Consider the following 24171-nt stretch of genomic DNA (forward strand, 5'->3'; position numbering starts at 1 on the left):
CAATCCAGGGCCTGTGCTGTTAGATAAATGCCAAACTGAGCCTTTGGGTTAGGGTATTATGCAAACATGCAGGTATGGTTATAGGATTGTCTTCGTAACTTCAGGTACTTGCCACCTAATCAGTTGAATCCATAAATTGAGACATTGTGCTGGGGCCAGCAGCTTACGGCCATACCACCCTGAGCACGCCCGACCTCGTCTGATCTCGGAAGCTAAGCAGGGCTGGGCTTGGTTAGTACTTGGATGGGAGACTGCCTGGGAATACCTGGTGCTGTAAGCCTTTCATTTTCATGTCATTGAACCGCTTTTGATCCAGAGAAGGGGTGTATTAAAAGACCAAAAGCAGCTGCCCATTAATGAGGGCACATTAACGACATTGCTTTTGGCTGTTTTCCAATGTCTTGTGCTGCTAGCTGATGCCACCTACACCACACCAGGGCCTGAGTGACCGGCTGGGGCCACTTACACCACATCAGGGCCTGTGGCTCTGGCTGAGGCCACTTACACCACACCAGGGCCTGTGGCTGCTGGCTGAGGCCACTAACACCACACCAGGGCCTTAGTTGCTATTGAGGCCAATTACACCACACCAGGGTCTGTGGCTATTGCTCAGGCCACTTACACCACACCAGGGCCTGTGGCTGCTGGCTGAGGCCACTAACACCACACCAGGGCCTTAGTTGCTATTGAGGCCAATTACACCACACCAGGGTCTGTGGCTCTTGCTCAGGCCACTTACACCACACCAGGGCCTGTGGCTGCTGGCTGAGGTCACTTACACCACACAAGGGCCTGTGGCTGCTGGCTGAGGCCACCTACACCACACCAGGGCCAGTGGCTTCTGGCTGAGGCCACTTACACCACACCAGTGACTGTGGCTTCTGACTGAGGCCACTTACACCACACCAGGGCCTGTGGCTGCTGGCTGAGGCCACCTACACCACACCAGGGCCTTAGTTGCTATTGAGGCCAATTACACCACACCAGGGTCTGTGGCTCTTGCTCAGGCCACTTACACCACACCAGGGCCTGTGGCTGCTGGCTGAGGCCACTTACACCACACCAGGGCATTAGTTGCTATTGAGGCCAATTACACCACACCAGGGTCTGTTGCTCTTGCTCAGGCCACTTACACCACACCAGGGCCTGTGGCACTGGCTGAGGCCACTTACACCACACCAGGGCCTGTGGCTCTGGCTGAGGCCACTTACACCACACCAGGGCCTTAGTTGCTATTGAGGCCACTTACACCACACCAGGGCCTGTGGCTCTGGCTGAGGCCACTTACACCACACCACGGCCTTATTTGCTTCTGAGGCCACTTACACCACACCAGGGCCTGTGGCTGCTGGCTGAGGCCACTTACACCACACAAGGGCCTTTGGCTGCTGGCTGAGGCCACCTACACCACACCAGGGCCTGTGGCTGCTGGCTGAGACCACTTACACCACACCAGGGCCTGTGGCTCTTGCTCAGGCCACTTACACCACACCAGGGCCTTAGTTGCTATTGAGGCCACTTACACCACACCAGGGCCTGTGGCTGCTGGCTGTGGCCATGTACACCACACAAGGGCCTGTGGCTGCTGGCTGAGGCCACATACACCACACCAGGGCCTTAGTTGCTATTGAGGCCAATTACACCACACCAGGGCCTGTGGCACTGGCTGAGGCCACTTACACCACACCAGGGCCTGTGGCTGCTGGCTGAGGCCACTTACACCACACCAGGGCCTGTGGCTGCTGGCTGAGGCCACTTACACCACACCAGGGCCTGTGGCTGCTGGCTGAGGCCACCTACACCACACCAGGGCCTTAGTTGCTATTGAGGCCAATTACACCACACCAGGGTCTGTAGCTCTTGCTCAGGCCACTTACACCACACCAGGGCCTGTGGCTGCTGGCTGAGGCCACTTACACCACACCAGGGCCTGTGGCTGCTGGCTGAGGCCACTTACACCACACCAGGGCCTGTGGCACTGGCTGAGTCCACTTACACCACACCAGGGCCTGTGGCTGCTGGCTGAGGCCACTTACACCACACCAGGGCCTGTGGCTGCTGGCTGAGGGCACTTACACCACACCAGTGCCTGTGGCTTCTGGCTGAGGCCACTTACACCACACCAGGGCCTGTGGCTGCTGGCTCAGGCCACTTACACCACACCAGGGCCTGTGGCTGCTGGCTGAGGCCACTTACACCACACCAGTGCCTGTGGCTGCTGGCTGAGGCCACTTACACCACACCAGGGCATTAGTTGCTATTGAGGCCCCTTACACCACACCAGGGCCTGTGGCTGCTGGCTGAGGCCACTTACACCACACCAGGGCCTGTGGCACTGGCTGAGGCCACTTACACCACAGGGCTGAGGCCAATTACACCACACCAGGGTCTGTGGCTCTTGCTCAGGCCACTTACACCACACCAGGGCCTGTGGCACTGGCTGAGGCCACTTACACCACACCAGGGCCTGTGGCTCTGGCTGAGGCCACTTACACCACACCAGGGCCTGTGGCTGCTGGCTGAGGCCACTTACACCACACCAGGGCCTGTGGCTCCTGGCTGAGGTCACATACACCACACAACGGCCTTATTTGCTTCTGAGGCCACTTACACCACACCAGGGCCTGTGGCTGCTGGCTGAGGCCACATACACCACACCAGGGCCTTAGTTGCTATTGAGGCCAATTACACCACACCAGGGCATTAGTTGCTATTGAGGCCAATTACACCACACCAGGGTCTGTGGCTCTTGCTCAGGCCACTTACACCACACCAGGGCCTGTGGCTGCTGGCTCAGGCCACTTACACCACACCAGGGCCTGTGGCTGCTGGCTGAGGCCACTTACACCACACCAGGGCCTGTGGCTGCTGGCTGAGGCCACTTACACCACACCAGTGCCTGTGGCTGCTGGCTGAGGCCACTTACACCACACCAGGGCATTAGTTGCTATTGAGGCCCCTTACACCACACCAGGGTCTGTGGCTCTTGCTCAGGCCACTTACACCACACCAGGGCCTGTGGCACTGGCTGAGGCCACTTACACTACACCAGGGCCTGTGGCTCTGGCTGAGGCCACTTACACCACACCAGGGCCTGTGGCTGCTGGCTGAGGCCACTTACACCACACCAGGGCCTGTGGCTGCTGGCTGAGGCCACTTACACCACACCAGGGCCTGTGGCTCCTGGCTGAGGTCACATACACCACACCACGGCCTTATTTGCTTCTGAGGCCACTTACACCACACCAGGGCCTGTGGCTGCTGGCTGAGGCCACATACACCACACCAGGCTCTTAGTTGCTATTGAGGCCAATTACACCACACCAGGGCCTGTGGCTCTTGCTCAGGCCACTTACTCCACACCAGGGCCTGTGGCTCATGCTCAGGCCACTTACTCCACACCAGGGCCTGTGGCTCTTGCTCAGGCCACTTACACCACACCAGGGCCTGTGGCTCTTGCTCAGGCCACTTACACCACACCAGGGCCTGTGGCTCTTGCTCAGGCCACTCATATCACACCAGGCCCTGTGCTTCTGGCCGAGGCCATCTTCACCAAACCAGGCCCTGTGCTGCTAGCTGTGGCCATGTACAACACACCAGGCCCTGTTCTGGTTCCTGAGGCCATCTTCAACAATCCAGGGCCTGTGCTGTTGGATAAATGCTAAACTGAGCCTTTGGGTTAGGGTATTATGCAAACATGCAGGTATGGTTATAGGATTGTCTTCGTAACTTCAGGTACTTGCCACCTAATCACTTGAATCCATAAATTGAGACATTGTGCTGGGGCCAGCAGCTTACGGCCATACCACCCTGAGCACGCCCGACCTCGTCTGATCTCGGAAGCTAAGCAGGGCTGGGCTTGGTTAGTACTTGGATGGGAGACTTCCTTGGAATACCTGGTGCTGTAAGCCTTTCATTTTCATGTCATTGAACCGCTTTTGATCCAGAGAAGGGGTGTATTAAAAGACCAAAAGCAGCTGCCCATTAATGAGGGCACATTAACGACATTGCTTTTGGCTCTTTTCCAATGTCTTGTGCTGCTAGCTGATGCCACCTACACCACACCAGGGCCTGAGTGACCGGCTGGGGCCACTTACACCACATCAGGGCCTGTGGCTCTGGCTGAGGCCAATTACACCACACCAGGGCCTGTGGCTGCTGGCTGAGGCCACTTACACCACACCAGGGCATTAGTTGCTATTGAGGCCACTTACACCACACCAGGGCCTGTGGCTGCTGGCTGAGGCCACCTACACCACACCAGGGCCTTAGTTGCTATTGAGGCCAATTACACCACACCAGGGCCTGTTGCTCTTGCTCAGGCCACTTACACCACACCAGGGCCTGTGGCTGCTGGATGAGGCCACTTACACCACACCAGGGCATTAGTTGCTATTGAGGCCACTTACACCACACCAGGGCCTGTGGCTGCTGGCTGAGGCCACCTACACCACACCAGGGCATTAGTTGCTATTGAGGCCAATTACACCACACCAGGGTCTGTGGCTCTTGCTCAGGCCACTTACACCACACCAGGGCCTGTGGCACTGGCTCAGGCCACTTACACCACACCAGGACCTGTGGCTCTGGCTGAGGCCACTTACACCACACCAGGGCCTGTGGCTGCTGGCTGAGGCCACTTACACCACACCAGGGCCTGTGGCTGCTGGCTGAGGCCACTTACACCACACCAGGGCCTGTGGCTGCTGGCTGAGGCCACTTACACCACACCAGTGCCTGTGGCTTCTGGCTGAGGCCACTTACACCACACCAGGGCCTGTGGCTCTTGCTCAGGCCACTCACATCACACCAGGCCCTGCGCATCTGGCCGAGGCCATCTTCACCAAACCAGGCCCTGTGCTGCTAGCTGTGGCCATGTACAACACACCAGGCCCTGTGCTGGTTCCTGAGGCCATCTTCAACAATCCAGGGCCTGTGCTGTTAGATAAATGCCAAACTGAGCCTTTGGGTTAGGGTATTATGCAAACATGCAGGTATGGTTAAAGGATTGTCTTCGTAACTTCAGGTACTTGCCACCTAATCAGTTGAATCCATAAATTGAGACATTGTGCTGGGGCCAGCAGCTTACGGCCATACCACCCTGAGCACGCCCGACCTCGTCTGATCTCGGAAGCTAAGCAGGGCTGGGCTTGGTTAGTACTTGGATGGGAGACTACCTGGGAATACCTGGTGCTGTAAGCCTTTCATTTTCATGTCATTGAACCGCTTTTGAGCCAGAGAAGGGGTGTATTAAAAGACCAAAAGCAGCTGCCCTTTAATGAGGGCACATTAACGACATTGCTTTTGGCTGTTTTCCAATGTCTTGTGCTGCTAGCTGATGCCACCTACACCACACCAGGGCCTGAGTGACCGGCTGGGGCCACTTACACCACATCAGGGCCTGTGGCTCTTGCTCAGGCCACTTACACCACACCAGGGCCTGTGGCTGCTGGCTGAGGCCACTTACACCACACCAGGGCATTAGTTGCTATTGAGGCCAATTACACCACACCAGGGTCTGTGGCTCTTGCTCAGGCCACTTACACCACACCAGGGCCTGTGGCACTGGCTGAGGCCACTTACACCACACCAGGGCCTGTGGCTGCTGGCTGAGGCCACCTACACCACACCAGGGCATTAGTTGCTATTGAGGCCAATTACACCACACCAGGGTCTGTGACTCTTGCTCAGGCCACTTACACCACACCAGGGCCTGTGGCACTGGCTGAGGCCACTTACACCACACCAGGGCCTGTGGCTCTTGCTCAGGCCACTCATATCACACCAGGCCCTGTGCTTCTGGCCGAGGCCATCTTCACCAAACCAGGCCCTGTGCTGCTAGCTGTGGCCATGTACAACACACCAGGCCCTGTTCTGGTTCCTGAGGCCATCTTCAACAATCCAGGGCCTGTGCTGTTGGATAAATGCTAAACTGAGCCTTTGGGTTAGGGTATTATGCAAACATGCAGGTATGGTTATAGGATTGTCTTCGTAACTTCAGGTACTTGCCACCTAATCACTTGAATCCATAAATTGAGACATTGTGCTGGGGCCAGCAGCTTACGGCCATACCACCCTGAGCACGCCCGACCTCGTCTGATCTCGGAAGCTAAGCAGGGCTGGGCTTGGTTAGTACTTGGATGGGAGACTTCCTTGGAATACCTGGTGCTGTAAGCCTTTCATTTTCATGTCATTGAACCGCTTTTGATCCAGAGAAGGGGTGTATTAAAAGACCAAAAGCAGCTGCCCATTAATGAGGGCACATTAACGACATTGCTTTTGGCTCTTTTCCAATGTCTTGTGCTGCTAGCTGATGCCACCTACACCACACCAGGGCCTGAGTGACCGGCTGGGGCCACTTACACCACATCAGGGCCTGTGGCTCTGGCTGAGGCCACTTACACCACACCAGGGCCTGTGGCTGCTGGCTGAGGCCACTTACACCACACCAGGGCCTTAGTTGCTATTGAGGCCAATTACACCACACCAGGGCCTTAGTTGCTATTGAGGCCAATTACACCACACCAGGGCCTGTGGCTGCTGGCTGAGGCCACTTACACCACACCAGGGCATTAGTTGCTATTGAGGCCAATTACACCACACCAGGGCCTGTGGCACTGGCTGAGGCCACTTACACCACACCAGGGCCTGTGGCTGCTGGCTGAGGCCACCTACACCACACCAGGGCATTAGTTGCTATTGAGGCCAATTACACCACACCAGGGTCTGTGACTCTTGCTCAGGCCACTTACACCACACCAGGGCCTGTGGCACTGGCTGAGGCCACTTACACCACACCAGGGCCTGTGGCTGCTGGCTGAGGCCACCTACACCACACCAGGGCATTAGTTGCTATTGAGGCCAATTACACCACACCAGGGTCTGTGGCTCTTGCTCAGGCCACTTACACCACACCAGGGCCTGTGGCACTGGCTGAGGCCACTTACACCACACCAGGGCCTGTGGCTGCTGGCTGAGGCCACCTACACCACACCAGGGCATTAGTTGCTATTGAGGCCAATTACACCACACCAGGGTCTGTGACTCTTGCTCAGGCCACTTACACCACACCAGGGCCTGTGGCACTGGCTGAGGCCACTTACACCACACCAGGGCCTGTGGCTGCTGGCTGAGGCCACCTACACCACACCAGGGCCTGTGGCTGCTGGCTGAGGCCACTTACACCACACCAGGGCCTGTGGCTGCTGGCTGAGGCCACCTACACCACACCAGGGCATTAGTTGCTATTGAGGCCAATTACACCACACCAGGGTCTGTGACTCTTGCTCAGGCCACTTACACCACACCAGGGCCTGTGGCACTGGCTGAGTCCACTTACACCACACCAGGGCCTGTGGCTGCTGGCTGAGGCCACTTACACCACACCAGGGCCTGTGGCTGCTGGCTGAGGCCACTTACACCACACCAGGGCCTGTGGCTGCTGGCTGAGGCCACCTACACCACACCAGGGCATTAGTTGCTATTGAGGCCAATTACACCACACCAGGGTCTGTGACTCTTGCTCAGGCCACTTACACCACACCAGGGCCTGTGGCACTGGCTGAGGCCACTTACACCACACCAGGGCCTGTGGCTGCTGGCTGAGGCCACCTACACCACACCAGGGCATTAGTTGCTATTGAGGCCAATTACACCACACCAGGGTCTGTGGCTCTTGCTCAGGCCACTTACACCACACCAGGGCCTGTGGCACTGGCTGAGGCCACTTACACCACACCAGGGCCTGTGGCTCTGGCTGAGGCCACTTACACCACACCAGGGCCTGTGGCTGTTGGCTGAGGCCACTTACACCACACCAGGGCCTGTGGCTGCTGGCTGAGGCCACGTACACCACACCAGGGCCTGTGGCTGCTGGCTGAGGCCACTTACACCACACCAGGGCCTGTGGCTGCTGGCTGAGGCCACCTACACCACACCAGGGCATTAGTTGCTATTGAGGCCAATTACACCACACCAGGGTCTGTGACTCTTGCTCAGGCCACTTACACCACACCAGGGCCTGTGGCACTGGCTGAGTCCACTTACACCACACCAGGGCCTGTGGCTGCTGGCTGAGGCCACTTACACCACACCAGGGCCTGTGGCTGCTGGCTGAGGGCACTTACACCACACCAGTGCCTGTGGCTTCTGGCTGAGGCCACTTACACCACACCAGGGCCTGTGGCTGCTGGCTCAGGCCACTTACACCACACCAGGGCCTGTGGCTGCTGGCTGAGGCCACTTACACCACACCAGGGCCTGTGGCTGCTGGCTGAGGCCACTTACACCACACCAGTGCCTGTGGCTGCTGGCTGAGGCCACTTACACCACACCAGGGCATTAGTAGCTATTGAGGCCCCTTACACCACACCAGGGTCTGTGGCTCTTGCTCAGGCCATTTACACCACACCAGGGCCTGTGGCACTGGCTGAGGCCACTTACACTACACCAGGGCCTGTGGCTCTGGCTGAGGCCACTTACACCACACCAGGGCCTGTGGCTGCTGGCTGAGGGCACTTACACCACACCAGGGCCTGTGGCTTCTGGCTGAGGCCACTTACACCACACCAGGGCCTGTGGCTCTTGCTCAGGCCACTTACACCACACCAGGGCCTGTGGCTCTGGCTGAGGCCACTTACACCACACCAGGGCCTGTGGCTGCTGGCTGAGGCCACTTACACCACACCAGGGCCTTAGTTGCTATTGAGGCCAATTACACCACACCAGGGCCTTAGTTGCTATTGAGGCCAATTACACCACACCAGGGCCTGTGGCTGCTGGCTGAGGCCACTTACACCACACCAGGGCATTAGTTGCTATTGAGGCCAATTACACCACACCAGGGCCTGTGGCACTGGCTGAGGCCACTTACACCACACCAGGGCCTGTGGCTGCTGGCTGATGCCACTTACACCACACCAGGGCCTGTGGCTGCTGGCTGAGGCCACCTACACCACACCAGGGCCTTAGTTGCTATTGAGGCCAATTACACCACACCAGGGTCTGTAGCTCTTGCTCAGGCCACTTACACCACACCAGGGCCTGTGGCTGCTGGCTGAGGCCACTTACACCACACCAGGGCCTGTGGCTGCTGGCTGAGACCACTTACACCACACCAGGGCCTGTGGCTGCTGGCTGAGGCCACTTACACCACACAAGGGCCTGTGGCTGCTGGCTGAGGCCACCTACACCACACCAGGGCCTGTGGCTTCTGGCTGAGGCCACTTACACCACACCAGGGCCTGTGGCTGTTGGCTGAGGCCACTTACACCACACCAGGGCCTGTGGCTGCTGGCTGAGGCCACGTACACCACACCAGGGCCTGTGGCTGCTGGCTGAGGCCACTTACACCACACCAGGGCCTGTGGCTGCTGGCTGAGGCCACCTACACCACACCAGGGCATTAGTTGCTATTGAGGCCAATTACACCACACCAGGGTCTGTGACTCTTGCTCAGGCCACTTACACCACACCAGGGCCTGTGGCACTGGCTGAGTCCACTTACACCACACCAGGGCCTGTGGCACTGGCTGAGTCCACTTACACCACACCAGGGCCTGTGGCTGCTGGCTGAGGCCACTTACACCACACCAGGGCCTGTGGCTGCTGGCTGAGGGCACTTACACCACACCAGTGCCTGTGGCTTCTGGCTGAGGCCACTTACACCACACCAGGGCCTGTGGCTGCTGGCTCAGGCCACTTACACCACACCAGGGCCTGTGGCTGCTGGCTGAGGCCACTTACACCACACCAGGGCCTGTGGCTGCTGGCTGAGGCCACTTACACCACACCAGTGCCTGTGGCTGCTGGCTGAGGCCACTTACACCACACCAGGGCATTAGTTGCTATTGAGGCCCCTTACACCACACCAGGGTCTGTGGCTCTTGCTCAGGCCACTTACACCACACCAGGGCCTGTGGCACTGGCTGAGGCCACTTACACTACACCAGGGCCTGTGGCTCTGGCTGAGGCCACTTACACCACACCAGGGCCTGTGGCTGCTGGCTGAGGGCACTTACACCACACCAGGGCCTGTGGCTTCTGGCTGAGGCCACTTACACCACACCAGGGCCTGTGGCTCTTGCTCAGGCCACTTACACCACACCAGGGCCTGTGGCTCTGGCTGAGGCCACTTACACCACACCAGGGCCTGTGGCTGCTGGCTGAGGCCACTTACACCACACCAGGGCCTTAGTTGCTATTGAGGCCAATTACACCACACCAGGGCCTTAGTTGCTATTGAGGCCAATTACACCACACCAGGGCCTGTGGCTGCTGGCTGAGGCCACTTACACCACACCAGGGCATTAGTTGCTATTGAGGCCAATTACACCACACCAGGGCCTGTGGCACTGGCTGAGGCCACTTACACCACACCAGGGCCTGTGGCTGCTGGCTGATGCCACTTACACCACACCAGGGCCTGTGGCTGCTGGCTGAGGCCACCTACACCACACCAGGGCCTTAGTTGCTATTGAGGCCAATTACACCACACCAGGGTCTGTAGCTCTTGCTCAGGCCACTTACACCACACCAGGGCCTGTGGCTGCTGGCTGAGGCCACTTACACCACACCAGGGCCTGTGGCTGCTGGCTGAGACCACTTACACCACACCAGGGCCTGTGGCTGCTGGCTGAGGCCACTTACACCACACAAGGGCCTGTGGCTGCTGGCTGAGGCCACCTACACCACACCAGGGCCTGTGGCTTCTGGCTGAGGCCACTTACACCACACCAGGGCCTGTGGCTCTTGCTCAGGCAACTCATATCACACCAGACCCTGTGCTTCTGGCCAAGGCCATCTTCACCAAACCTGGCCCAGTGCTGCTTGCTGTGGCCATGTACAAGACACAAGGCCCTGTGCTGCTGGCTGAGGCCACTTACACCACACCAGGGCCTTATTTACTTCTGAGGCCACTTACACCACACCAGGGCCTGTGCCTGCTGGCTGAGGCCACATACACAACACCAGGGCCTTAGTTGCTATTGAGGCCAATTACACCACACCAGGGCCTGTGGCTGCTGGCTGAGGCCACTTACACCACACCAGGGCCTGTGGCTGCTGGCTGAGGCCACTTACACCACACCAGGGCCTGTGGCTCTTGCTCAGGCCACTCATATCACACCAGACCCTGCGTTTCTGGCCGAGGCCATCTTCACCAAACCTGGCCCTGTGCTGCTTGCTGTGGCCATGTACAACACACCAGGCCCTGTGCTGGTTCCAGAGGCCATCTTCAACAATCCAGGGCCTGTGCTGTTAGATAAATGCCAAACTGAGCCTTTGGGTTAGGGTATTATGCAAACATGCAGGTATGGTTATAGGATTGTCTTCGTAACTTCAGGTACTTGCCACCTAATCAGTTGAATCCATAAATTGAGACATTGTGCTGGGGCCAGCAGCTTACGGCCATACCACCCTGAGCACGCCCGACCTCGTCTGATCTCGGAAGCTAAGCAGGGCTGGGCTTGGTTAGTACTTGGATGGGAGACTGCCTGGGAATACCTGGTGCTGTAAGCCTTTCATTTTCATGTCATTGAACCGCTTTTGATCCAGAGAAGGGGTGTATTAAAAGACCAAAAGCAGCTGCCCATTAATGAGGGCACATTAACGACATTGCTTTTGGCTGTTTTCCAATGTCTTGTGCTGCTAGCTGATGCCACCTACACCACACCAGGGCCTGAGTGACCGGCTGGGGCCACTTACACCACATCAGGGCCTGTGGCTCTGGCTGAGGCCACTTACACCACACCAGGGCCTGTGGCTGCTGGCTGAGGCCACTAACACCACACCAGGGCCTTAGTTGCTATTGAGGCCAATTACACCACACCAGGGTCTGTGGCTATTGCTCAGGCCACTTACACCACACCAGGGCCTGTGGCTGCTGGCTGAGGCCACTAACACCACACCAGGGCCTTAGTTGCTATTGAGGCCAATTACACCACACCAGGGTCTGTGGCTCTTGCTCAGGCCACTTACACCACACCAGGGCCTGTGGCTGCTGGCTGAGGTCACTTACACCACACAAGGGCCTGTGGCTGCTGGCTGAGGCCACCTACACCACACCAGGGCCAGTGGCTTCTGGCTGAGGCCACTTACACCACACCAGTGACTGTGGCTTCTGACTGAGGCCACTTACACCACACCAGGGCCTGTGGCTGCTGGCTGAGGCCACCTACACCACACCAGGGCCTTAGTTGCTATTGAGGCCAATTACACCACACCAGGGTCTGTGGCTCTTGCTCAGGCCACTTACACCACACCAGGGCCTGTGGCTGCTGGCTGAGGCCACTTACACCACACCAGGGCATTAGTTGCTATTGAGGCCAATTACACCACACCAGGGTCTGTTGCTCTTGCTCAGGCCACTTACACCACACCAGGGCCTGTGGCACTGGCTGAGGCCACTTACACCACACCAGGGCCTGTGGCTCTGGCTGAGGCCACTTACACCACACCAGGGCCTTAGTTGCTATTGAGGCCACTTACACCACACCAGGGCCTGTGGCTCTGGCTGAGGCCACTTACACCACACCACGGCCTTATTTGCTTCTGAGGCCACTTACACCACACCAGGGCCTGTGGCTGCTGGCTGAGGCCACTTACACCACACAAGGGCCTTTGGCTGCTGGCTGAGGCCACCTACACCACACCAGGGCCTGTGGCTGCTGGCTGAGACCACTTACACCACACCAGGGCCTGTGGCTCTTGCTCAGGCCACTTACACCACACCAGGGCCTTAGTTGCTATTGAGGCCACTTACACCACACCAGGGCCTGTGGCTGCTGGCTGTGGCCATGTACACCACACAAGGGCCTGTGGCTGCTGGCTGAGGCCACATACACCACACCAGGGCCTTAGTTGCTATTGAGGCCAATTACACCACACCAGGGCCTGTGGCACTGGCTGAGGCCACTTACACCACACCAGGGCCTGTGGCTGCTGGCTGAGGCCACTTACACCACACCAGGGCCTGTGGCTGCTGGCTGAGGCCACTTACACCACACCAGGGCCTGTGGCTGCTGGCTGAGGCCACCTACACCACACCAGGGCCTTAGTTGCTATTGAGGCCAATTACACCACACCAGGGTCTGTAGCTCTTGCTCAGGCCACTTACACCACACCAGGGCCTGTGGCTGCTGGCTGAGGCCACTTACACCACACCAGGGCCTGTGGCTGCTGGCTGAGGCCACTTACACCACACCAGGGCCTGTGGCACTGGCTGAGGCCACTTACACCACACAAGGGCCTGTGGCTGCTGGCTGAGGCCACTTACACCACACCAGTGCCTGTGGCTTCTGGCTGAGGCCACTTACACCACACCAGGGCCTGTGGCTCTTGCTCAGGCCACTCATATCACACCAGACCCTGTGCTTCTGGCCAAGGCCATCTTCACCAAACCTGGCCCAGTGCTGCTTGCTGTGGCCATGTACAAGACACAAGGCCCTGTGCTGCTGGCTGAGGCCACTTACACCACACCAGGGCCTTATTTACTTCTGAGGCCACTTACACCACACCAGGGCCTGTGGCTGCTGGCTGAGGCCACATACACAACACCAGGGCCTTAGTTGCTATTGAGGCCAATTACACCACACCAGGGCCTGTGGCACTGGCTGAGGCCACTTACACCACACCAGGGCCTGTGGCTGCTGGCTGAGGCCACTTACACCACACCAGGGCCTGTGGCTCTTGCTCAGGCCACTCATATCACACCAGACCCTGCGCTTCTGGCCGAGGCCATCTTCACCAAACCTGGCCCTGTGCTGCTTGCTGTGGCCATGTACAACACACCAGGCCCTGTGCTGGTTCCAGAGGCCATCTTCAACAATCCAGGGCCTGTGCTGTTAGATAAATGCCAAACTGAGCCTTTGGGTTAGGGTATTATGCAAACATGCAGGTATGGTTAAAGGATTGTCTTCGTAACTTCAGGTACTTGCCACCTAATCACTTGAATCCATAAATTGAGACATTGTGCTGAGGCCAGCAGCTTACGGCCATACCACCCTGAGCACCCCCGACCTCGTCTGATCTCGGAAGCTAAGCAGGGCTGGGCTTGGTTAGTACTTGGATGGGAGACTGCCTGGGAATACCTGGTACTGTAAGCCTTTCATTTTCATGTCATTGAACCGCTTTTGATCCAGAGAAGGGGTGTATTAAAAGACCAAAAGCAGCTGCCCATTAATGAGGGCACATTAACGACATTGCTTTTGGCTGTTTTCCAATGTCTTGTGCTGCTAGCTGATGCCACCTACACCACACCAGGGACTGAGTGACCGGCTGGGGCCACTTACACCACATCAGGGCCTGTGGCTGCTGGCTGAGGCCACTTACACCACACCAGGGCCTGTGGCTGCTGGCTGAGGCCACTTACACCACACCAGGGCCTGTGGCTGCTGGCTGAGGCCACCTACACCACACCAGGGCCTTAGTTGCTATTGAGGCCAATTACACCACACCAGGGTCTGTGGCTCTTGGTCAGGCCACTTACACCACACCAGGGCCTGTGGCTGCTGGCTGAGGCCACTTACACCACATCAGGGCATTAGTTGCTATTGAGGCCACTTACACCACACCAGGGCCTGTGGCTGCTGGCTGAGGCCACCTACACCACACCAGGGCATTAGTTGCTATTGAGGCCAATTACACCACACCAGGGTCTGTGGCTCTTGCTCAGGCCACTTACACCACACCAGGGCCTGTGGCACTTGCTGAGGCCACTTACACCACACCAGGGCCTGTGGCTGCTGGCTGTGGCCATATACACCACACCAGGGCCTGTGGCTGCTGGCTGAGGCCACATACACCACACCAGGGCCTTAGTTGCTATTGAGGCCAATTACACCACACCAGGGCCTGTGGCTGCTGGATGAGGCGACTTACACCACACCAGGGCCTGTGGCTGCTGGATGAGGCGACTTACACCACACCAAGGCCTGTGGCTGCTGGCTGAGGCCACTTACACCACACCAGGGCCTTAGTTGCTATTGAGGCCACTTACACCACACCAGGGCCTGTGGCTGCTGGCTGTGGCCATGTACACCACACCAGGGCCTGTGGCTGCTGGCTGAGGCCACATACACCACACCAGGGCCTTAGTTGCTATTGAGGCCAATTACACCACACCAGGGCCTGTGGCACTGGCTGAGGCCACTTACACCACACCAGGGCCTGTGGCTGCTGGCTGAGGCCACTTACACCACACCAGGGCCTGTGGCTGCTGGCTGAGGCCACTTACACCACACCAGGGCCTGTGGCTCTGGCTCAGGCCACTCATATCACACCAGACCCTGTGCTTCTGGCCGAGGCCATCTTCACCCAACCAGGCCCTGTGCTGCTAGCTGTGGCCATGTACAACACACCAGGCCCTGTGCTGGTTCCAGAGGCCATCTTCAACAATCCAGGGCCTGTGCTGTTGGATAAATGCCAAACTGAGCCTTTGGGTTAGGGTATTATGCAAACATGCAGTTATGGTTATAGGATTGTCTCCGTAACTTCAGGTACTTGCCACCTAATCACTTGAATCCATAAATTGAGACATTGTGCTGGGGCCAGCAGCTTACGGCCAGCAGCTTACGGCCATACCACCCTGAGCACGCCCGACCTCGTCTGATCTCGGAAGCTAAGCAGGGCTGGGCTTGGTTAGTACTTGGATGGGAGACTGCCTGGGAATACCTGGTGCTGTAAGCCTTTAATTTTCATGTCATTGAACTGCTTTTGATCCAGAGAAGGGGTGTATTAAAAGACCAAAAGCAGCTGCCCATTAATGAGGGCACATTAACGACACTGCTTTTGGCTGTTTTCCAATGTCTTGTGCTGCTAGCTGATGCCACCTACACCACACCAGGGCCTGAGTGACCGGCTGGGGCCACTTACACCACATCAGGGCCTGTGGCTCTGGCTGAGGCCACTTACACCACACCAGGGCCTGTGGCTGCTGGCTGAGGCCACTAACACCACACCAGGGCCTTAGTTGCTATTGAGGCCAATTACACCACACCAGGGTCTGTGGCTCTTGCTCAGGCCACTTACACCACACCAGGGCCTGTGGCTGCTGGCTGAGGCCACTTACACCACACAAGGGCCTGTGGCTGCTGGCTGAGGCCACCTACACCACACCAGGGCCAGTGGCTTCTGGCTGAGGCCACTTACACCACACCAGTGACTGTGGCTTCTGACTGAGGCCACTTACACCACACCAGGGCCTGTGGCTGCTGGCTGAGGCCACCTACACCACACCAGGGCCTTAGTTGCTATTGAGGCCAATTACACCACACCAGGGTCTGTGGCTCTTGCTCAGGCCACTTACACCACACCAGGGCCTGTGGCACTGGCTGAGGCCACTTACACCACACCAGGGCCTGTGGCTCTGGCTGAGGCCACTTACACCACACCAGGGCCTGTGGCTGCTGGCTGAGGCCACTTACACCACACCAGGGCCTTAGTTGCTATTGAGGCCAATTACACCACACCAGGGTCTGTGGCTCTTGCTCAGGCCACTTACACCACACCAGGGCCTGTGGCTGCTGGCTGAGGCCACTTACACCACACCAGGGCCTGTGGCTGCTGGCTGAGGCCACTTACACCACACAAGGGCCTGTGGCTGCTGGCTGAGGCCACCTACACCACACCAGGGCCTGTGGCTTCTGGCTGAGGCCACTTACACCACACCAGTGACTGTGGCTTCTGACTGAGGCCACTTACACCACACCAGGGCCTGTGGCTGCTGGCTGAGGCCACCTACACCACACCAGGGCCTTAGTTGCTATTGAGGCCAATTACACCACACCAGGGTCTGTGGCTCTTGCTCAGGCCACTTACACCACACCAGGGCCTGTGGCTGCTGGCTGAGGCCACTTACACCACACCAGGGCATTAGTTGCTATTGAGGCCAATTACACCACACCAGGGTCTGTGGCTCTTGCTCAGGCCACTTACACCACACCAGGGCCTGTGGCACTGGCTGAGGCCACTTACACCACACCAGGGCCTGTGGCTCTGGCTGAGGCCACTTACACCACACCAGGGCCTTACTTGCTATTGAGGCCACTTACACCACACCAGGGCCTGTGGCTCTGGCTGAGGCCACTTACACCACACCACGGCCTTATTTGCTTCTGAGGCCACTTACACCACACCAGGGCCTGTGGCTGCTGGCTGAGGCCACATACACCACACCAGGGCCTGTGGCACTGGCTGAGGCCACTTACACCACATCAGGGCCTGTGGCTGCTGGCTGAGGCCACTTACACCACACCAGGGTCTGTGGCTGCTGGCTGAGGCCACTTACACCACACCAGGGCCTGTGGCTGCTGGCTGAGGCCACCTACACCACACCAGGGCCTTAGTTGCTATTGAGGCCAAATACACCACACCAGGGTCTGTGGCTCTTGGTCAGGCCACTTACACCACACCAGGGCCTGTGGCTGCTGGCTGAGGCCACTTACACCACATCAGGGCATTAGTTGCTATTGAGGCCACTTACACCACACCAGGGCCTGTGGCTGCTGGCTGAGGCCACCTACACCACACCAGGGCATTAGTTGCTATTGAGGCCAATTACACCACACCAGGGTCTGTGGCTCTTGCACAGGCCACTTACACCACACCAGGGCCTGTGGCACTGGCTGAGGCCACTTACACCACACCAGGGCCTGTGGCTGCTGGCTGAGGCCACATACACCACACCAGGGCCTTAGTTGCTATTGAGGCCAATTACACCACACCAGGGCCTGTGGCACTGGCTGAGGCCACTTACACCACACCAGGGCCTGTGGCTGCTGGCTGAGGCCACTTACACCACACCAGGGCCTGTGGCTGCTGGCTGAGGCCACTTACACCACACCAGGGCCTGTGGCTCTGGCTCAGGCCACTCATATCACACCAGACCCTGTGCTTCTGGCCGAGGCCATCTTCACCCAACCAGGCCCTGTGCTGCTAGCTGTGGCCATGTACAACACACCAGGCCCTGTGCTGGTTCCAGAGGCCATCTTCAACAATCCAGGGCCTGTGCTGTTGGATAAATGCCAAACTGAGCCTTTGGGTTAGGGTATTATGCAAACATGCAGTTATGGTTATAGGATTGTCTTCGTAACTTCAGGTACTTGCCACCTAATCACTTGAATCCATAAATTGAGACATTGTGCTGGGGCCAGCAGCTTACGGCCATACCACCCTGAGCACGCCCGACCTCGTCTGATCTCGGAAGCTAAGCAGGGCTGGGCTTGGTTAGTACTTGGATGGGAGACTGCCTGGGAATACCTGGTGCTGTAAGCCTTTCATTTTCATGTCATTGAACTGCTTTTGATCCAGAGAAGGGGTGTATTAAAAGACCAAAAGCAGCTGCCCATTAATGAGGGCACATTAACGACACTGCTTTTGGCTGTTTTCCAATGTCTTGTGCTGCTAGCTGATGCCACCTACACCACACCAGGGCCTGAGTGACCGGCTGGGGCCACTTACACCACATCAGGGCCTATGGCTCTGGCTGAGGCCACTTACACCACACCAGGGCCTGTGGCTGCTGGATGAGGCGACTTACACCACACCAAGGCCTGTGGCTGCTGGCTGAGGCCACCTACACCACACCAGGGCCTGAGTGACCGGCTGCGGCCACTTACACCACATCAGGGCCTGTGGCTGCTGGCTGAGGCCACTTACACCACACCAGGGCCTGTGGCTGCTGGCTGAGGCCACTTACACCGCACCAGGGCATTAGTTGCTATTGAGGCCACTTACACCACACCAGGGCCTGTGGCTGCTGGCTGAGGCCACTTACACCACACCAGGGCCTGTGGCTCTGGCTGAGGCCACTTACACCACACAAGGGCCTGTGGCTGCTGGCTGAGGCCACTTACACCACACCAGGGCCTGTGGCTCTGGCTGAGGCCACTTACACCACACCAGGGCCTGTGGCTGCTGGCTGAGGCCACTTACACCACACCAGGGCCTGTGGCACTGGCTGAGGCCACTTACACCACACCAGGGCCTGTGGCTGCTGGCTGAGGCCACTTACACCACACCAGGGCCTGTGGCTCTGGCTCAGGCCACTCATATCACACCAGACCCTGTGCTTCTGGCCGAGGCCATCTTCACCCAACCAGGCCCTGTGCTGCTAGCTGTGGCCATGTACAACACACCAGGCCCTGTGCTGGTTCCAGAGGCCATCTTCAACAATCCAGGGCCTGTGCTGTTGGATAAATGCCAAACTGAGCCTTTGGGTTAGGGTATTATGCAAACATGCAGTTATGGTTATAGGATTGTCTTCGTAACTTCAGGTACTTGCCACCTAATCACTTGAATCCATAAATTGAGACATTGTGCTGGGGCCAGCAGCTTACGGCCATACCACCCTGAGCACGCCCGACCTCGTCTGATCTCGGAAGCTAAGCAGGGCTGGGCTTGGTTAGTACTTGGATGGGAGACTGCCTGGGAATACCTGGTGCTGTAAGCCTTTAATTTTCATGTCATTGAACTGCTTTTGATCCAGAGAAGGGGTGTATTAAAAGACCAAAAGCAGCTGCCCATTAATGAGGGCACATTAACGACACTGCTTTTGGCTGTTTTCCAATGTCTTGTGCTGCTAGCTGATGCCACCTACACCACACCAGGGCCTGAGTGACCGGCTGGGGCCACTTACACCACATCAGGGCCTGTGGCTCTGGCTGAGGCCACTTACACCACACCAGGGCCTGTGGCTGCTGGATGAGGCGACTTACACCACACCAAGGCCTGTGGCTGCTGGCTGAGGCCACCTACACCACACCAGGGCCTGAGTGACCGGCTGCGGCCACTTACACCACATCAGGGCCTGTGGCTGCTGGCTGAGGCCACTTACACCACACCAGGGCCTGTGGCTGCTGGCTGAGGCCACTTACACCACACCAGGGCATTAGTTGCTATTGAGGCCAATTACACCACACCAGGGCCTGTGGCTCTGGCTGAGGCCACTTACACCACACCAGGGCCTGTGGCTGCTGGATGAGGCGACTTACACCACACCAAGGCCTGTGGCTGCTGGCTGAGGCCACTTACACCACACCAGGGCCTTAGTTGCTATTGAGGCCACTTACACCACACCAGGGCCTGTGGCTGCTGGCTGAGGCCACATACACCACACCACGGCCTTATTTGCTTCTGAGGCCACTTACACCACACCAGGGCCTGTGGCTGCTGGCTGAGGCCACTTACACCACACCAGGGCCTGTGGCTGCTGGCTGAGGCCACCTACACCACACCAGGGCCTTAGTTGCTATTGAGGCCAATTACACCACACCAGGGTCTGTGGCTCTTGCTCAGGCCACTTACACCACACCAGGGCCTGTGGCTGCTGGCTGAGGCCACTTACACCACACCAGGGCATTAGTTGCTATTGAGGCCAATTACACCACACCAGGGTCTGTGGCTCTTGCTCAGGCCACTTACACCACACCAGGGCCTGTGGCACTGGCTGAGGCCACTTACACCACACCAGGGCCTGTGGCTCTGGCTGAGGCCACTTACACCACACCAGGGCCTTAGTTGCTATTGAGGCCACTTACACCACACCATGGCCTGTGGCTCTGGCTGAGGCCACTTACACCACACCACGGCCTTATTTGCTTCTGAGGCCACTTACACCACACCAGGGCCTGTGGCTCTGGCTGAGGCCACTTACACCACACCAGGGCCTTAGTTGCTATTGAGGCCAATTACACCACACCAGGGCCTGTGGCTCTTGCTCAGGCCACTCATATCACACCAGGGCCTGTGCTTCTGGCCGAGGCCATCTTCACCAAACCAGGCCCTGTGCTGCTAGCTGTGGCCATGTACAACACACCAGGCCCTGTTCTGGTTCCTGAGGCCATCTTCAACAATCCAGGGCCTGTGCTGTTGGATAAATGCTAAACTGAGCCTTTGGGTTAGGGTATTATGCAAACATGCAGGTATGGTTATAGGATTGTCTTCGTAACTTCAGGTACTTGCCACCTAATTACTTGAATCCATAAATTGAGACATTGTGCTGGAGCCAGCAGCTTACGGCCATACCACCCTCAGCACCCCTGACCTCATCTGATCTCGGAAGCTAAGCAGGGCTGGGCTTGGTTAGTACTTGGATGGGAGACTTCCTTGGAATACCTGGTGCTGTAAGCCTTTCATTTTCATGTCATTGAACCGCTTTTGATCCAGAGAAGGGGTGTATTAAAAGACCAAAAGCAGCTGCCCATTAATGAGGGCACATTAACGACATTGCTTTTGGCTGTTTTCCAATGTCTTGTGCTGCTAGCTGATGCCACCTACACCACACCAGGACCTGAGTGACCGGCTGGGGCCACTTACACCACATCAGGGCCTGTGGCTCTGGCTGAGGCCACTTACACCACACCAAGGCCTGTGGCTGCTGGCTGAGGCCACCTACACCACACCAGGGCCTTAGTTGCTATTGAGGCCAATTACACCACACCAGGGCCTCTGGCACTGGCTGAGGCCACTTACACCACACCAGGGCCTGTGGCTGCTGGCTGAGGCCACTTACACCACACCAGGGCCTGTGGCTGCTGGATGAGGCGACTTACACCACACCAAGGCCTGTGGCTGCTGGCTGAGGCCACTTACACCACACCAGGGCCTTAGTTGCTATTGAGGCCAATTACACCACACCAGGGCCTGTGGCACTGGCTGAGGCCACTTACACCACACCAGGGCCTGTGGCTGCTGGCTGAGGCCACTTACACCACACCAGGGCCTGTGGCTCTTGCTCAGGCCACTTACACCACACCAGGGCCTGTGGCTGCTGGCTGAGGCCACTTACACCACACCAGGGCCTGTGGCTGCTGGCTGAGGCCACTTACACCACACCAGGGCCTGTGGCTGCTGGCTGAGGGCACTTACACCACACCAGTGCCTGTGGCTGCTGGCTGAGGCCACTTACACCACACCAGGGCATTAGTTGCTATTGAGGCCCCTTACACCACACCAGGGCCTGTGGCTGCTGGCTGAGGCCACTTACACCACACCAGGGCCTGTGGCTGCTGGCTGAGGCCACTTACACCACACCAGGGCCTGTGGCTCTGGCTGAGGCCACTTACACCACACCAGGGCCTGTGGCTGCTGGCTGAGGCCACTTACACCACACCAGGGCCTGTGGCTTCTGGCTGAGGCCACTTACACCACACCAGGGCCTGTGGCTCTTGCTAAGGCCACTTACACCACACCAGGGCCTGTGGCTGCTGGCTGAGGCCACTTACACCACACCAGGGCCTGTGGCTGCTGGCTGAGGCCACTTACACCACACCAGGGCCTGTGGCTGCTGGCTGAGGGCACTTACACCACACCAGGGCCTGTGGCTGCTGGCTGAGGCCACTTACACCACACCAGGGCCTGTGGCTGCTGGCTGAGGCCACTTACACCACACCAGGGCCTGTGGCTGCTGGCTGAGGGCACTTACACCACACCAGTGCCTGTGGCTGCTGGCTGAGGCCACCTACACCACACCAGGGCATTAGTTGCTATTGAGGCCAATTACACCACACCAGGGTCTGTGACTCTTGCTCAGGCCACTTACACCACACCAGGGCCTGTGGCACTGGCTGAGGCCACTTACACCACACCAGGGCCTGTGGCTGCTGGCTGAGGCCACTTACACCACACCAGGGCCTGTGGCTGCTGGCTGAGGTCACTTACACCACACCAGGGCCTGTGGCACTGGCTGAGGCCACTTACACCACACCAGTGCCTGTGGCTTCTGGCTGAGGCCACTTACACCACACCAGGGCCTGTGGCTGCTGGCTGAGGCCACTTACACCACACCAGGGCCTGTGGCTGCTGGCTGAGGCCACTTACACCACACCAGTGCCTGTGGCTGCTGGCTGAGGCCACTTACACCACACCAGGGCATTAGTTGCTATTGAGGCCCCTTACACCACACCAGGGCCTGTGGCACTGGCTGAGGCCACTTACACCACACCAGGGCCTGTGGCTGCTGGCTGAGGCCACTTACACCACACCAGGGCATTAGTTGCTATTGAGGCCAATTACACCACACCAGGGTCTGTGGCTCTTGCTCAGGCCACTTACACCACACCAGGGCCTGTGGCACTGGCTGAGGCCACTTACACTACACCACGGCCTGTGGCTCTGGCTGAGGCCACTTACACCACACCAGGGCCTGTGGCTGCTGGCTGAGGCCACTTACACCAGACCAGTTCCTGTGGCTGCTGGCTGAGGCCACTTACACCACACCAGGGCATTAGTTGCTATTGAGGCCCCTTACACCACACCAGGGCCTGTGGCACTGGCTGAGGCCACTTACACCACACCAGGGCATTAGTTGCTATTGAGGCCAATTACACCACACCAGGGTCTGTGGCTCTTGCTCAGGCCACTTACACCACACCAGGGCCTGTGGCACTGGCTGAGGCCACTTACACTACACCAGGGCCTGTGGCTCTGGCTGAGGCCACTTACACCACACCAGGGCCTGTGGCTGCTGGCTGAGGCCACTTACACCACACCAGGGCCTGTGGCTTCTGGCTGAGGCCACTTACACCACACCAGGGCCTGTGGCTGCTGGCTGAGGCCACTTACACCACACCAGGGCCTGTGGCTGCTGGCTGAGGCCACTTACACCACACCAGTGCCTGTGGCTTCTGGCTGAGGCCACTTACACCACACCAGGGCCTGTGGCTCTTGCTCAGGCCACTCACATCACACCAGGCCCTGCGCTTCTGGCCGAGGCCATCTTCACCAAACCAGGCCCTGTGCTGCTAGCTGTGGCCATGTACAACACACCAGGCCCTGTGCTGGTTCCTGAGGCCATCTTCAACAATCCAGGGCCTGTGCTGTTGGATAAATGCTAAACTGAGCCTTTGGGTTAGGGTATTATGCAAACATGCAGGTATGGTTATAGGATTGTCTTCGTAACTTCAGGTACTTGCCACCTAATCAGTTGAATCCATAAATTGAGACATTGTGCTGGGGCCAGCAGCTTACGGCCATACCACCCTGAGCACGCCCGACCTCGTCTGATCTCGGAAGCTAAGCAGGGCTGGGCTTGGTTAGTACTTGGATGGGAGACTGCCTGGGAATACCTGGTGCTGTAAGCCTTTCATTTTCATGTCATTGAACCGCTTTTGATCCAGAGAATGGGGTGTATTAAAAGACCAAAAGCAGCTGCCCATTAATGAGGGCACATTAACG

At 58.1% G+C, this 24171-nt stretch overlaps 10 non-coding genes and 1 pseudogene across 10 annotated transcripts; all 11 read left to right on the forward strand.

Moving 5' to 3' along the window:
* Positions 1 to 161: 161 nt before the first annotated feature.
* On the forward strand, positions 162 to 280 carry LOC143417761 (5S ribosomal RNA). Its single transcript, XR_013097909.1, has one exon. It is a non-coding gene; the product is annotated as a 5S ribosomal RNA (ribosomal RNA).
* Positions 281 to 3792: 3512 nt separating this feature from the next.
* Positions 3793 to 3911, forward strand: LOC143418016 (5S ribosomal RNA). The gene has a single exon (XR_013098164.1). It is a non-coding gene; the product is annotated as a 5S ribosomal RNA (ribosomal RNA).
* Positions 3912 to 5083: 1172 nt separating this feature from the next.
* Positions 5084 to 5202, forward strand: LOC143417553 (5S ribosomal RNA). The gene has a single exon (XR_013097745.1). It is a non-coding gene; the product is annotated as a 5S ribosomal RNA (ribosomal RNA).
* Positions 5203 to 6058: 856 nt separating this feature from the next.
* Positions 6059 to 6177, forward strand: LOC143418017 (5S ribosomal RNA). Its single transcript, XR_013098165.1, has one exon. It is a non-coding gene; the product is annotated as a 5S ribosomal RNA (ribosomal RNA).
* Positions 6178 to 11398: 5221 nt separating this feature from the next.
* On the forward strand, positions 11399 to 11517 carry LOC143417762 (5S ribosomal RNA). The gene has a single exon (XR_013097910.1). It is a non-coding gene; the product is annotated as a 5S ribosomal RNA (ribosomal RNA).
* A 2466-nt stretch (positions 11518 to 13983) lies between these two features.
* On the forward strand, positions 13984 to 14102 carry LOC143417311 (5S ribosomal RNA). The gene has a single exon (XR_013097531.1). It is a non-coding gene; the product is annotated as a 5S ribosomal RNA (ribosomal RNA).
* A 1463-nt stretch (positions 14103 to 15565) lies between these two features.
* Positions 15566 to 15684, forward strand: LOC143417763 (5S ribosomal RNA). Its single transcript, XR_013097911.1, has one exon. It is a non-coding gene; the product is annotated as a 5S ribosomal RNA (ribosomal RNA).
* A 2467-nt stretch (positions 15685 to 18151) lies between these two features.
* On the forward strand, positions 18152 to 18270 carry LOC143417764 (5S ribosomal RNA). The gene has a single exon (XR_013097912.1). It is a non-coding gene; the product is annotated as a 5S ribosomal RNA (ribosomal RNA).
* Positions 18271 to 19328: 1058 nt separating this feature from the next.
* Positions 19329 to 19447, forward strand: LOC143417766 (5S ribosomal RNA). The gene has a single exon (XR_013097914.1). It is a non-coding gene; the product is annotated as a 5S ribosomal RNA (ribosomal RNA).
* A 1560-nt stretch (positions 19448 to 21007) lies between these two features.
* Positions 21008 to 21126, forward strand: LOC143417526 (5S ribosomal RNA; annotated as a pseudogene).
* A 2832-nt stretch (positions 21127 to 23958) lies between these two features.
* On the forward strand, positions 23959 to 24077 carry LOC143417767 (5S ribosomal RNA). The gene has a single exon (XR_013097915.1). It is a non-coding gene; the product is annotated as a 5S ribosomal RNA (ribosomal RNA).
* The last annotated feature ends 94 nt before the right edge of the window (positions 24078 to 24171 follow it).

The sequence above is a fragment of the Maylandia zebra genome, linkage group LG3, assembly GCF_041146795.1.
Source record: "Maylandia zebra isolate NMK-2024a linkage group LG3, Mzebra_GT3a, whole genome shotgun sequence".
In the NCBI taxonomy this organism is placed as follows: Eukaryota; Metazoa; Chordata; class Actinopteri; order Cichliformes; family Cichlidae; genus Maylandia; species Maylandia zebra.